General features: G+C 39.5%; 1 protein-coding gene across 7 annotated transcripts in view; it reads left to right on the top strand.

Annotated features, from left to right (window-relative positions):
- Nucleotides 1-14,155, top strand: part of dmd (dystrophin) — a 350,545-nt gene that overhangs the window by 102,628 nt on the left and 233,762 nt on the right. The window lies entirely within an intron of this gene.

Here is a 14,155-nt window from a genome sequence, read left to right on the forward strand (position 1 = left end):
ATTCCACTTTCAACTCCGAGATATGTTAAGAAGTGTTATTAATGAGTTAGCCAGCTATCTTGGGGCTTAACTAAGAGGCTGTTCACATCGAGGCGCTTTTTGCTGTAACCGCAAAAATCTTGTAAGGTGTTAGTCGATCATTCGGATGGAACATGAGAACATTATTTTCTGAAAACGGGTCCCAGGGTGGATAAATCTCAGAATTCCACTCCTGCGCTTTCCCCTGGACAGCTAATCTGCATATTTTGTGATCATCACCTCCCAACTGCCTCTCAACCCTATGGCCTTCGACCTCTAGCCCTGAAAGTCTTCCATATGTATATATATATATGGAAGATGTTCAGGGCTAGAGGTCGAAGGCCATAGGGTTGAGAGGCAGTTGGCAGTTGGGATATATACAGTATATGTATATATACAGAGAGAGGTGGGATCATGACCTTATCACTAAGTAAAATTTAAATATACTGTATATATATTCAGACAGGTACATATATATACCCAGTGCCAGATTATCACAAATAACTGAGAGGAATCTGAAATCTTTTTTTCTTTTTTTGTTACATAATAAAGTTTTTTGTCAAAGTGCTTTGGTTGTTTAAAAAAACACATTTTAGGACAGCAGTGGTATAGCCACAGTTGATATTTTATTAAAATTCTGAACAATTAAAAATAACGATATTTCAGAATGAATTAAGAAGAATTAATAGTTTGTATATACATTTTTTTATACAGTGCACCAAAGTTAAGCACACTGTCATTTTTCAGCAGTGCTCGTCTGAACGAAAATGTAGTTTCTTGCTATAGCTCTATGTGCACGCTTCGTTTCTTTTTCTACGTTTCTGGTGTATTTCTGTGGCAGAGTTACAGCACCACATATAGGCTTGGCATGTGTGCTACAGCTGGGATCGGCTCCAGCCCCCCCCGCAACCCCAATAAGCAGTGGAAAATGGATAGATGGATGGATGTGGACTACAGTGTTTTGAGTTTGCTTCAATGGTTTCGTGTGCACACAGATATTTCTTGAAGGGGGGTGGGGGTGGGGGGGTTGTTTTGGCACGTGTGGACATACTTTAAGGCTTACTGTAATCAAGAAGCTGGCCATGGTAACCCATGGTCTTCAACTAACCTTTACCACAGTGGCTTTACTTAAGAGGATCAGATCATAATGTGTGAACAGCCTGAATAGGTAGGTGAAGGAAATGTGTTCTCTTGGAAATGGAATACCTGCCTTTTTATTTGTTAGATTTCCTCTTATGAATTTGGTTCAAAGTGGTCAAATAAACTCTTACTTTTTGATTTAAGAAGGCTACGTTTAATTGATTGGTTGAGAATTATTTAGGTGTTTTTCATATATGGTCATAATGCACAAATGAATCCATCTCAGAGAGCCAGGGATGGAAGGAAACGAGTGATATAAAGAGGGGGAGGACAGCATTCATCCAGTGCCTGGTGTTAATTTCACACCCTGGCTGTCACTGTGTGCTCAGGTCCTCAAAAAGTGCAGAATATTTCTGATAGGAATGAGGAGGAAACAGGAGAGGACAGTGAAGCTGAGGAACAAAAAAGGGAGAAAAAGTGGAGGAGGTGAGATGAAATAATTAGGTGTGCAGACAGCGGTGAGGAAAACATCATTTTCTTGTTTTATTAGTCCAGGATATCATTCATTCACTCATTATGCTGATGATACATGCTTAAATGTGTCCATTGCTATACTGATAATTACCCAGTTATAGTTGCTATCCAATTATATTTGGGTTAAGGCAATACCCTGGTTTCCCAAACGGCATGTAAACAATCAGAGTTATCATTCCCCGGTTAGCAGACCTAGATAACTCCTTTAATAATCTACGTTTTCTAGCATGTAAACAGCATACCCAGGGTACAGTTGGGTAATGAGTCGGCGCATGCTCGTAGGTTAAAAGCAGCCCCTCTCCCTTCAGCAGCAGTGGTTTTTGATCCGTAAATTAAAAAAGATCAGGAAGCAACTGTGCCGAAACCACACAAGCTTTACCTTTAAACGGACAGACGACTTTGCCATGCCATTTTCTCCCCGCTTTCAAAGTTGTTGTGATTTTGACAAAGGTAACCCGGAAGAAAAAAACATATTCCGACCAGTTGCACGTTGGCAGAGCGCCACCTACTCCACCGGAAGTAAAATTACTCCAGTTGTTTTTCCTAATAATCCCAGGTAATGAATACAAGGAGAACTGCAATAACCCAGTTATTCACTTACCTGGATTAAGACCATATACTCTGGCTACTACTGACCGATGATTAACCAGTCACAGTCATGGTTATTGTCGATCATCACCCTGTAGTTTCTACATTCCGTGATGTCTCTGTACTGCAGTGCTGTTGTTTTGACATTACGTTTGGGCCTTTAAGATGTGAAAACAACTACAGAATTAAGTGTTAGTCAATTTTCTTTTTCTGAGGAGTTTAGAATGAAATTAGAGTTGCTTTCCAAACCCTGTGAATCTGGAGAGTCTCACTCTAATTGCTTATGGTTTATCATAGTACACAAGAACCATACCTGAGTGAGGATGCAGCCATACATTCCAAAGTCTCTAGTATGCTCTCGTTTCTCTGCTAGCTTTGTAGCATCCCTGACTGCAGAAGAATTTCTTCTGGGATTTCTGGCCAGGTCTAAAATTAAGAACTGTCACACAGTTACAACAGCTGAGTCATTCTTTTCCAAGTCCAAACTTATCTAAACCTACTGTAGAGCAGCCTGGGAGAAGGGAGTTTAGTTAAGTGTTTCTGATTTGCAGCTGTACCAGCCTATTATAACTCATTTTCACTGTTTCACTGGTGACTTTTGGCAAACTGCTTTGGCTCAAAAGCATGCAGCTGTGTGCAGCTTTGTTTCTGATGTGATTCTACTCTTTTGTCAGTGATGCATAAGTAGCTTAAACCCCACAAATAATAGTTTTTGAGTTATTGGCTTAAACATTGGGAGTGTTATGTTGGTTCATGCTTTTAAAGTGGAGGCTAGCTGAATAAATCCAACACATATTGGAGAGAGAGAGAGAGAGAGAGAGAGAGAGAGAGATAGGGAGAGAGAGAGAGAGAGAGAGACAGAGAGAGAGAGAGAGAGAGAGAGATGGAGAATGCACTCAGGTGTTGGCAGTCAGAGCAAATTAGGTAATTAGTAGTAAAGTTGTCAAGTGGTAAATGTAAAGTGTAGGTTTCTGTTTGTCAATGAATAAATGTGGCAGCTCTAGGGTTGTGAAATTTCAGGAATTTTCAAGTAGGAAACTTTCCATGGGACTTTTTGGTCATTAACAGGAATTTATGGGAATTGACAAGAAATTATGGGAATAAACCTGGAATTTACTAAATTGAAAGTTGGCCCTTAACAGAGATTTTAAATATAGTTGTCCTAAATATATTTTAGCATAATCTTGACTAAAACAACCAAATTTCATGCAAGTACACTTGAGAATATCCCACGCACAGATGATATCTAGAACCCTGGACCCGCCAAACATTTGAGCCTTTGGACCACAGAAAGTGAAGTAAGTTTTGATGATATTACAGGGTAAAAAGTTTTGATCCATGCTATTAATGTTGATGTCAATATGGAATATATCCATTTCCGCAGATTAACTTCCCATGAAAAGTTCCTGAAAAGTTTCTGTAATTCATTGAACTAACCGGACATTTTCCGCCCCTTTGATCCAAATCAAGACCAGTAGAATATTCCCATGTCTTGCCTCCCAACTGCTGGGTAAAGTAAAAGGAGTTAATCCTGAAGTCATATTTATTTTTCACAAACAATAATGATAATATAGATAAGGCATTAGATAGAGGAAGATAAGGAACTTAAAAATAAAACACTAAATTGTAATTTAAATCAATCAAAATCATTCATTCATCTTCAACCGCTTGTCCCTGTCGGGGTCGTGGGGGCCGGAGCCGATCTCAACTGACATCGGGCGTGAGGCGGGGTACACCCAGGACAGGACGCCAGTCTATCACAGGGCACATAGAGACGAACAGAGACAGACAACTATTCACACCTACAGGCAATTTAAGAGTCATCAATGAACCGAACATGTACATGTCTTTGGACTGTGGGAGAAAACCGGAGAACCCTGAGAAAACCCACGCAGACACGGGGAGAACATGCAAACTCCACACAGAAGGGCAATCAATCAAAATCATTTCTGATTATTTCCCATATGGTTCAGCACTGCTTGGTTACTTGTTTGCATACATCACAGAGTGAGTTTGCCACTTAATCATATTCAGATAACATTACGTTTCCCACCTCTGTAATATTTCACGTCAAGCAAGTCCAAGTGACTAATACACAGGGGAATTGGGTGGGAAATACATTGTTGTATGTGAAGCAAGCTGCTCAATAAAAAACATGTTTAAACAAAAGGTTCCTAAATCTGCAGACGCACACACATACAGAGTATCTCAGGGGATGGGACGCTGGAGGGTTTGGTTACAATCAAGGGAGAATACAGTTCAAAGTAGGAGTGAGGACCACAGTGACATTAGAGCTTTTCTGACCAGTGTTCACTCTCATGTGGTTACAGTCTCACTGCAAGGGTATAAATCTATCCGTCCTAATTTGATCTTTCTTGGATTTACAACAAGCTCCTTCACATACACTGTATGATCATACAGCATATAACACACACAGGAGGATACACACATGAGTTAGAGTCACCCTTCCCGCTCAGCTTCAACTTTAAATAAATACATTTAGGCTGTTCTGTTGGACAGTTTACCTGTGCTGAAGAGGGTAGTAATCTCATCCATGTGTCCACAGGTGATAATTTGCTCTGGTGATCCATGTCATCACTCTGTTGGGCGACACAGGCTATGAGCATTACCTCGAAACTTGTTGCCACTTTAAATCTAAATGCTAATTTAAGTTGTACGGACACAACATTTTGGATTTCCAGTTAAAATAGATGTGGCAATAGGATTACACAAAAAGTCAATTAAAGTTATAATCGGTAAGGTTTTCATCTAGTAAACTGTTAAGTTACTAAACATCAAAGAGTGAGTTAAAACAATGGTGACTGATCATATGACCCATGAATGAAAGCACTTGTACTTGCTCTTTGCCGAGGAATACTATGATTGACTGTTGTGACATTCCCTCGCTATATTTAAATGCAGGTTAGTGACACCTTTTATGTCAGTCAGCAGTGGTTGGTCGGACCAGTTGGAGCTTGTCACTGCCTCTTATGCTGCGTTCCACTCATTTCAAATAATGGGAACTTCCAACTTTTGACAAGTAAAAGTTCAAGTCTGAATTCTGAGTCAGACTCGCTCTTGTGTGTCTGACCGTAGCAGTGACATTTCATTACTGCTGACTCACAATGGTGGATCAACAGACAAATGGAGCATATGAAGGCATCACGCCGCATTGTGGAGGAGAGAGCTGCCAGTCTAATGTCCGGTTTCCAAAAGGAACTCTGGGAAATGAAGTCCCAGAGGCTCACCTGCAGTTACACCTGACTGCAAAGCGGCCGCTAGAAACAACGTATCTCAATTCATATGGATTAAAACCGTAAGAATTCAATCCGTGATCAAAGTCGCTGATAGAATACCTAAAAGTGTTGTCATTTTTTAGTAAATTCAATCTAATTTACACTCTGAGATGTAACCGTCTCCTGTGATAGGCCATCAGTGACTTCTACTTCCAATGCTGTTGTTACTGACACATTTTTGTCTTAAGTGAAGAGCATAAAAACAACGAGTGGGAATAGCTGTGATAGAAAGACAAGTGACTGGGCTGAGAATACACTTTTATGTTTGTCTCTGTGAGTAACTGGAAGCCTACATGAGAAATCACATCATACAGAATTGTAACTTAGTGATATATGTGTTATATGTGCTGTATTGTGACATGATTTGGTTCCATTGCATAGATTTCTTTTCCTTGTGTATTTTTTAACATGCATAATGGAGGCAGCAATACTGTCTCATGGTAATATAACAATCCTACACTAGAGCTTCTCTTGCTTTCGTGCAAAAAAGAACAATACATATGATAATATATTCTTATTGTTTATTTCACCTTGAGGTGTTTGCGGTTGACGGTCGAGCACAGGATTGTTTCTCTGCTTGGTGACACGAATCAATTAGCCTCTCTTCTTTACCTTCACCAACTCCTGTTAGTTTCGCTCAAAAATGAAGAAAATACAACCAACTCATGGTAAGGTTTTAAAGTAGATTACTTTTTTTTGTGATTCTACAAAAGCATGACATCTGATTTAGTCATGAGTCACCTAATCAGGAATATCTGGAGACAATGAGAGCATCAGAATCTGTTGAATCCAGATTTTAAAGGAAACATACTAGATACTGTGTTAGATGCTGATGCTTAAAGTTCTGTCTGGAAAGGACAACTAATAAGATCCTTGACAATAAAGTCACTCTATATGCGTATGTTTTTCTGCGCGTGTGCGTTGTAGCTCATCGAGCGGGCCCTGGAAATCCTCAAAGCTACGAATCAAATGAAAACATTTCACAGCCTCCTGCCTGTGAAATTGTTAAGAGCATTTTGCAGTGTGGCTCACCTCTGTCCATCATCTTAGTTGCCATCTTCTCAGAAGATTGATCTTGATCTTGTTATTTATGTTACTCTGTAAAGATTCCCCCCTGTCATATTATATATATTCGTATATATACATAGCAGCACTTTCTACTGTTTGAAATCACAAATAACGGTTTATAAACCAAACAAAACACAGCCGAACACGTTGTAGCAGTAGTGTGGTCCCAAATAAGATACCAATGAACAACAAGAGCAACCGATATTACTAGTTTGTCTGCCGTTAGCACGTAGCTACATGTAGTAAACAGCAGCGCATTTTACCGGAGCTGTGCGGAGCTTTACTTTGTGGGCGAAGATGACCTGATTTTAAAATCAGTGAATACTCGATGTCAGTCCACCGAGAAAAAAGTTTACCATATTATTTGAAACTTTGGTCATGTTTAGCATGAACATCTGACATTATAACAATATACAGGTATATACTAAAAGCATGATAGGTCCACTTTAACATTGTTCATTTCAAAAATTTGAAGAATAGTGGAAGAATAGAAACCACAGCAAACCAAAGCTTCATGTATGTTACATACCCAAATTTTAAAACCTTATATTTGCTTGTATTTTCTTTACATTAGAAAATATCTCCCATGCTGCACCACACCAGTATCCATGAATTACTTGGACTCCAGTAGAATACACATGCCATCTTAATTATGTTTTGCCTCAGAGACCCACTAGCTCTCCTATTCCTGAATACTGCCCGGCCTCAGGTTGGCTGTTGTGACAATTAGCTTGTGACAGTTTAATTTGATGTTACATTAATTTAATTAGATATAGACCTGGGGCTTCTGCAGCCCAAGTATCTGGAATACAACGATGCTGTGTATTTTGTAATTCTGATGTTAACATGGGGAGTCAGTTAACTGTTCAGTCGGACAGCTGACCTGTCACTAATAAAAAAAGACAGCAGCTATTCATCTGCCACCGGCTGCTGCCAGGAAACACAAAACATTATCATTAAATGTGTCGCATCTCAGTAAAATCTTGACACTTCCAGAATGAACACAAGTAGTTGGTAGGCGGAACGAAAGAAGATGTAGAGATCAAAGCCTTTTATTTGGCTGTTTGTGCAATCTTTAAATGCAAGGTTGTCTTCCTTTGGCTGTCCTCAGATCAGATACGGCGGGTTACACCCCATCTTTTGTGTCATCTTTTCTCATCTTGATTTAGAGTAAAGCTACAAGAGGACCTGTTAGAAAATTCAATTACAGAAGCTGACATCTTAGTACATTCCTGCTTCTGATTTGTTTTAGCTGATGGTCTGGCATAGAGAAGTGAAGGAAATCGGTCACACAGATTTCACCTTTCACTAAAAGTACACATTCATAGTTTGTTGATAAGCGTTTTCTCATTTACTTGTTGTCATTGATTGAAAATGAAAAGACAATGTGCTCTGAATACAAATGGCATCTGAATTTTTGCAGCAATGCTTCCTTTTCCATTGTACACATAAGGCGCAATTTGCAAAAAACACCACACCACCTCTTCACAAGTCATAACTCAGAACACACACACACACACACACACACACACACACACACACACACACTATGATCTGATACGATCAACAGAACCCCCTCGACATTGGTGACAGGATTATGATTTGATCTAATCTTTATTCAATCATGCAGTCTCATTGAGATTAGGATCTTTTTTTTTTTCAAGGGAGACCTGAGAACACGAAACATTCATAAGAAAACAATAAACAGAACAGAAACAACACAATCATACAAGAACAAAGAATTACAAACAGTTACAAGAATCATAAAAAACACCGGATGATAAAGCTTTAAAATATCCAAGGGGAATGTAAGACTCTAGCTTTAGGGAAGTTTGTAGTTCATTCCATTTCAACGGTGTAAAGGATCCGATTCTGCCAACTTTAGTGTGTAAGAGATGGATATCTACGGTTAGGTAATTACTGGATCCTGTATTGTACCTTAGGGCTTTATAAATGCATAGCATGAGATAGCTATTTTTTCTTGATCGTAAGGAAGTCCATCCAACATTTGTTCCATAAATCTGTCAGAAATTATACGGGGCGGGAAGCTTTAGTTACTTTTCAGCACTTTCCCCCAGATTAGTTGTGCATTGCCGGATAAAGCTTGACAGATGTCCCACAGATATTATTTTCAAATGACCAAGAGAGCTTTTGTTAATAACTTTTAACTCAAAGGCACTTCATACCTGCCTTTTTAAATGAATGCAAGTATTGTAATTAATGTATTTACATGGTTAAATATGCAGCGTATTATCATGAACATGTTCGTAGGACGACGTACGTAAAGTTACGTACAGTAAAGTCGGACAAAAGAGGGTGATGGACCGGAAGTTGACTGAAGACGACAACTTAAAGCAGCCGGACCGCGACGCACCAAAAACAGTTTTATATAACCAACTTTAGTCTACAAAAGGTGACGGTTAGGGTTAGGCATGAAAACCACTTAGTCAGGATTAGAAAAAAAGGCTGTGGTTAGGTTTTCTACATCCATGTCCATGAGTGGGACATAAATGGCCACCAACAGGGGAAATGAACCCTGGTCCCCCGGTTCAAAGTCCTGTGTTTTAGGACCCAACGTTTCTCTTTATGCAGCGATTCACTGTCTTATACTATAGCTACATACTCAATTAATACTTGAAACATACACACACAATGTATTGCACATTCATTTTCGTTGTTGTATTAACAAAAACTGCATGAGAGCACCCTGAAATGTGATGGTATGATGTGCACACAACATTTCTGAGTCTTAGGCAGCGCCCTTATTTAGAATCCGAGTGGCCTGAGGGTAGAAGCTCCTCCTGAGCCTCTCAGCGCTGGCCTGGTGTATCCTGTACCTTCTTCTCGACCTCAGCAGGGAGAAAAGGCTGTCACCCGGGTGGTTTGGATCTTTTGGCCTGTTTCTTGCAGCGCCTGGTGTAAATATCCTATAGGCATGGTAGGGCATCACTTATTGTATGTTGAAACATGAAATACTCTTTGCTGGGCCTCGTGGTTCCTGGTCGGGGCTGTTTCCGTACCAGGCTTGATTTTTCCCTTCAGGACGCCCTCTATGATAAAGAAATAAAAAAAATCTCAGGATTTGAGGGGACACCCGGCATTTCCCCAGGCTCCTTAAGGTGAAACCATCTCTGCCTTGCCTTTCTCACCCCAGAGTCAGTATGCAGCACAGTATACAGCCTCCGGGCTAAGCCCTTGGTGCGTACAGACTGAATCCCTTGTCCGAAAAGAAGTCTGGTTTTAAGAAACTGAAATACTAACACACATTTAAACACACACGTGAGAAATGAGTCAGCAGTGTTTCGCATTCTGGTCAGATACTAGAAGAGGTAATTGTATAGTCTTTAAATGTGTGTGTGTGATGGTTTGTCATGATGATCGGGCATGTATACCTGTAGAATATGTCTCTGCATTGTGTTTGCGTATCACTGTAGCACTGATGGTGTGCGTTTGTATTTGTGTTTGGATATCAATCCCAGTTTGTCTTGGAGAAAGATACACAAGCGCTTAAACAAATCAGGGCTGAGTGTATCTCAGAAGCAGCCTGTGATTTCCCACTTATTTGTTGGCACTTGCAAAGAACAGACTGCCCTTCATGTTTCCTCCAAAACTAGTGGTACATCAACAAAGATTTTATCTGTTATCCTTTTCTTTTCATGATTATTTTTTTCTTTCAACAATGTAGCCAATCGTTGCTCACAGCAGAAGACTGGAATGTCAGCTACAGTGCCCTTGACACATCACCTGAATACTATTCTATTTTCATATTATTATCAGTCAGTCAAGGTTTTCAAAAATAACAGTACCATAACACACAATTAGAAACACTATGCCTGAACGAATACATGAAATAAAGTATTCATGCATAGTAGTTTATACATTTTTGCTTTTTAGAAGTAAAAATATTGCTGCACCGGCCACTATAGGCTGAAAGGTATAAGCATCTTGAACCAATGTTGTCACCACAAATTGTCAGGACTCGGGATTGGCCAATCTGGATTGTTTTGGGCCGATACCGTTTTTTTGTTTTTTTTTTGCCTTAGCTTATATGATTTCTTGGGTTTATATTTGGAGCCCATACTACTTTTGCTCCCTCAATTTACATCATAAAAATGACACAATGATGAAATGTTATGAGTCTCTATTCAAAAAAAAAAAATTTATTGAACTTAAAAAAGGCGTCTCCGGGACAACCGTTGGTTAGAGCAGTCGCCCCATGTAAAGAGGCTGAAGGTCCTTAAGGGAGTCCCCCCCCCCCCTCTCTCTCACCCCATTTCCTGTCTGTCCTATAAATAATAAAGGCAACATCCATACTACTAAATTTTAGTTTAAAAAGACATACTTTTTGTTAAGTGTGCACACTACTCTGGTGTTTCCGGGCCCCTGAAAGGGAGATATTTGGAAAAGCTGCTGAGCACGTTATAGTTTATAAATGTTTTATTCTGGAAAAGTTAAAATGTAGACCTTTGAAAATGATGACGCAGACATTCAAGTCAGTCATTCTTATCAGTTAGCTAGGCTGGCATACCTTTTTGTGATTTCAGCCTTCTTCTCTGGGTGTACCTTTACCATCACCAAAGCTTCTATGGTTAATGCTCCCAGTACCACTCTAATATGTCGCCTTATTTCTAAGTTTCCATCAACTCCCAATCCATGTATTCGGCTGCTGTTAGCACTTTATACCCATGTATAACTTGCATTACCGGTTCTACCTCACTGTCAGTCCAGGCAAGTAAATCTCTCTTACTTTCCTCCATTCTGTTCTTTCTTTATTTTCAACCTATACAACCATGATTTCCAGCCGCGAAATAACATTAGATACTCTGCTTCCTGTTTACACTGGCGTGCGTATGCCTGCTGTACAAGAATGGTCATGTTTTATGCGCTTTCAGATGTGTTAATATGTACAGAGATTATTTTTGATACAAAGCGCAAACACTTGTGTTGCTGGAGATGGTTTTAATTCTGAAACATAGTTTCAGAGTGCAGGCCTGAGTGCAGTTACTTTTTATAATGGTCCTGTTGGGAATTAATAATAAATAGAAAGAAATTGTTTCTCTCCTGCAGATTTATTCACAATCCACAATTGGGAGAAATGTCCATCAATCAGACCATTTTATATGGATGCTACTATTTTTAAAGTTAATTTTGTCATTATTCCACAACACAACATGCTCCCAGCATGGTAACAATGTAATAATATGAACACATTCAGCAAGGCTAATTCTCAATAATATTATGATAAAATAATCAATTTTCAGTACAGGATAAAACTTAACTGATCTTACCCATGTTCTTTATACTTCATGATCAATATTGGAGACTGGCAACTGAAGCTGAAGTTAGGGGTAGACTCAAAAGTGCATGAAAAATGGCCAAGAGAGCATTTTCTATTGTTGTCCAAAATGTCCTCGACATATATGTGGTTTGTCCACGCCCCCTGGAACACACAGGAGAAGACTCTTTTGGCCTCCGGAGCCTTCAGAAAGAAAAAATATGTTATTTTATATATTTAGTGAGCAGCTGATAGTCTACATAAGAAGAGTACCTCATTAGTCCGCACGATAGGAGCTTTGCGTTACACTCCTTCACCTATACAACCTATATAATAATAGTTTCTCATGGAGGAATTGTTCTGTCTCTGTAAATCATAAATAAGTCATAGTGTGGTCTAGACCTACTCTATATGTAAAGTGTCTTGAGATAACTTTTGTAATGATTTGGCACTATCAATTAAATGAAGCAGAATTAAATTGTGAGCGGTAAAATCACAACATGAAAATGTACCCACATGCTTAACACTGTATGTATAGATTTGTTTTTTTAAAAGCACAAATTAGCCACCATGTACCTAATCTCCTGTGTCAGAATGCTGTCAATTCACTCAAGTCCCCCGGAGTATCCTGTTTTCATTCAGTCTCTGCGCAGAAGTCAGGGCCGTTCATTTTGCTTGATGATTCTCCTCGAGTCTTTTGATTGGAGACACCAGAAAGTGTTGCAGAAAACCAGCCACGAAAACAGCAAGAAGAATAGAAAACATTTTTATCCGATTTGCTGTAAAATCAATAAAACGTCTGCTCTCGATGGAGTCTGTAAGGAGGTTATGTGTATTGTACATTTTCGGTGTTTCCAGTTTCTAAAGGTTCAAGTGGTTCCACTGAGAGGTGCAATTATAGGAACATCAGCTCAGCCCAGAGTACACCTTAAGAACTATCTTTATTGTTGAAGTGTACTGAAAATATGAAGGAGGCTCTAACTAAGGGGACAATAGAGAAACTGAGATTTTAAATCGCTGTTTGTGTATATTCTGTTTTCCTGTTTACAGTAGTTAATTTGCATATGCCTCGATTTTCTGCCTTGTATGCTGTTCTTTTATCGGTGTTCACCTACGGTTTCTTCACTCGTCAACTACACCCACACACTGTCCACAACCCCTTTAAATAATGCATCTACTCCCAACACACACAAACGGGCAAACACACACACACACAGACACTGCCCTGGCGAATGGAGAATGACTCAATAACGTTGAGTCTCAAGACAATGCCGGGAGGCGTAGGTCGGGGGCAGAGGAATAGAAAAAAAGAAAGACAGACGGAGGGATGAAAATAAGAACATAAGAGATGGAGCATGAGATGTGAGAGATATGTCAGGGAGACTGAGTGTTTCGGGAGATAGCCGTAATGAAAGGAAAATGTCAGAAAATAAGACACTGATAGGAAGAAGTTGTTTCTCGCAAGATTGATAACGGACTTTCTTAACGATAGAAACGTGATTTTTTTTTTGTGTTTCATCTTCACTTTTCCTCTTTATTGTGCTCATTTTTTCCCACACAGTTCTTGTTGTTCTTCTTCAGATTTGTCTCACAACCGTTGCGTGTTAGACGCAGGAGTGGGTGACTTCAGCATGGCAGCCATCGTTGTAATAATGCATGATCGATGCAGGTGAAGAGATCTATGCCACAGTAAACGGGACAGTAATAACGCAGGGAAGATTCATGGTGTTGTTTTTACAATATGCTGCTGGCAAAACATGCCCAAGAAAAGCTTTATGTTGCTTACTCAGTGTCTATGCCCTTGAGCCTATCCTGCCGGCACCAATTCCTCTCACACTTTCTCATAATTACTTACTCCAGTAGGTATTTTCTCAACTTTCTAATAATATGATAATGCTGCTCACAATGCTAAATCAAGTGTTACCGAAAAATTAGTCCAGATTAGCTGATCTCAAATATGATATGACACCTCTAATAAACCTTGTGCACGTGGAGGTCATTTGCAATATCCAATCTAAATTGAACTAATTGGTCAGCCTCAAGTTAAGAACTGCAGCCATGTGGAGACTTCTGAGGTAAAAAATAAGGGATAATGTCGAGTGAGCCGGTCAATATTGGAATGGAACCCAGTCAGGAGGATGGTTAAAAAGTATTTGTGGTTAAAGAAGACATTGTATTGCCTTCACCATACTACCCTGAGCTAATCAGTTTTAGCCAGGTCCAGGTCCTGGATTCCTACATAAATAGTTGTTACAGGAAAAAAACATGCCGAAAAAGACCATGGGATGATTTGGCG

The sequence above is a fragment of the Echiichthys vipera genome (genome assembly GCF_963691815.1).
Source record: "Echiichthys vipera genome assembly, chromosome: 23".
Taxonomy (NCBI): Eukaryota; Metazoa; Chordata; class Actinopteri; order Perciformes; family Trachinidae; genus Echiichthys; species Echiichthys vipera.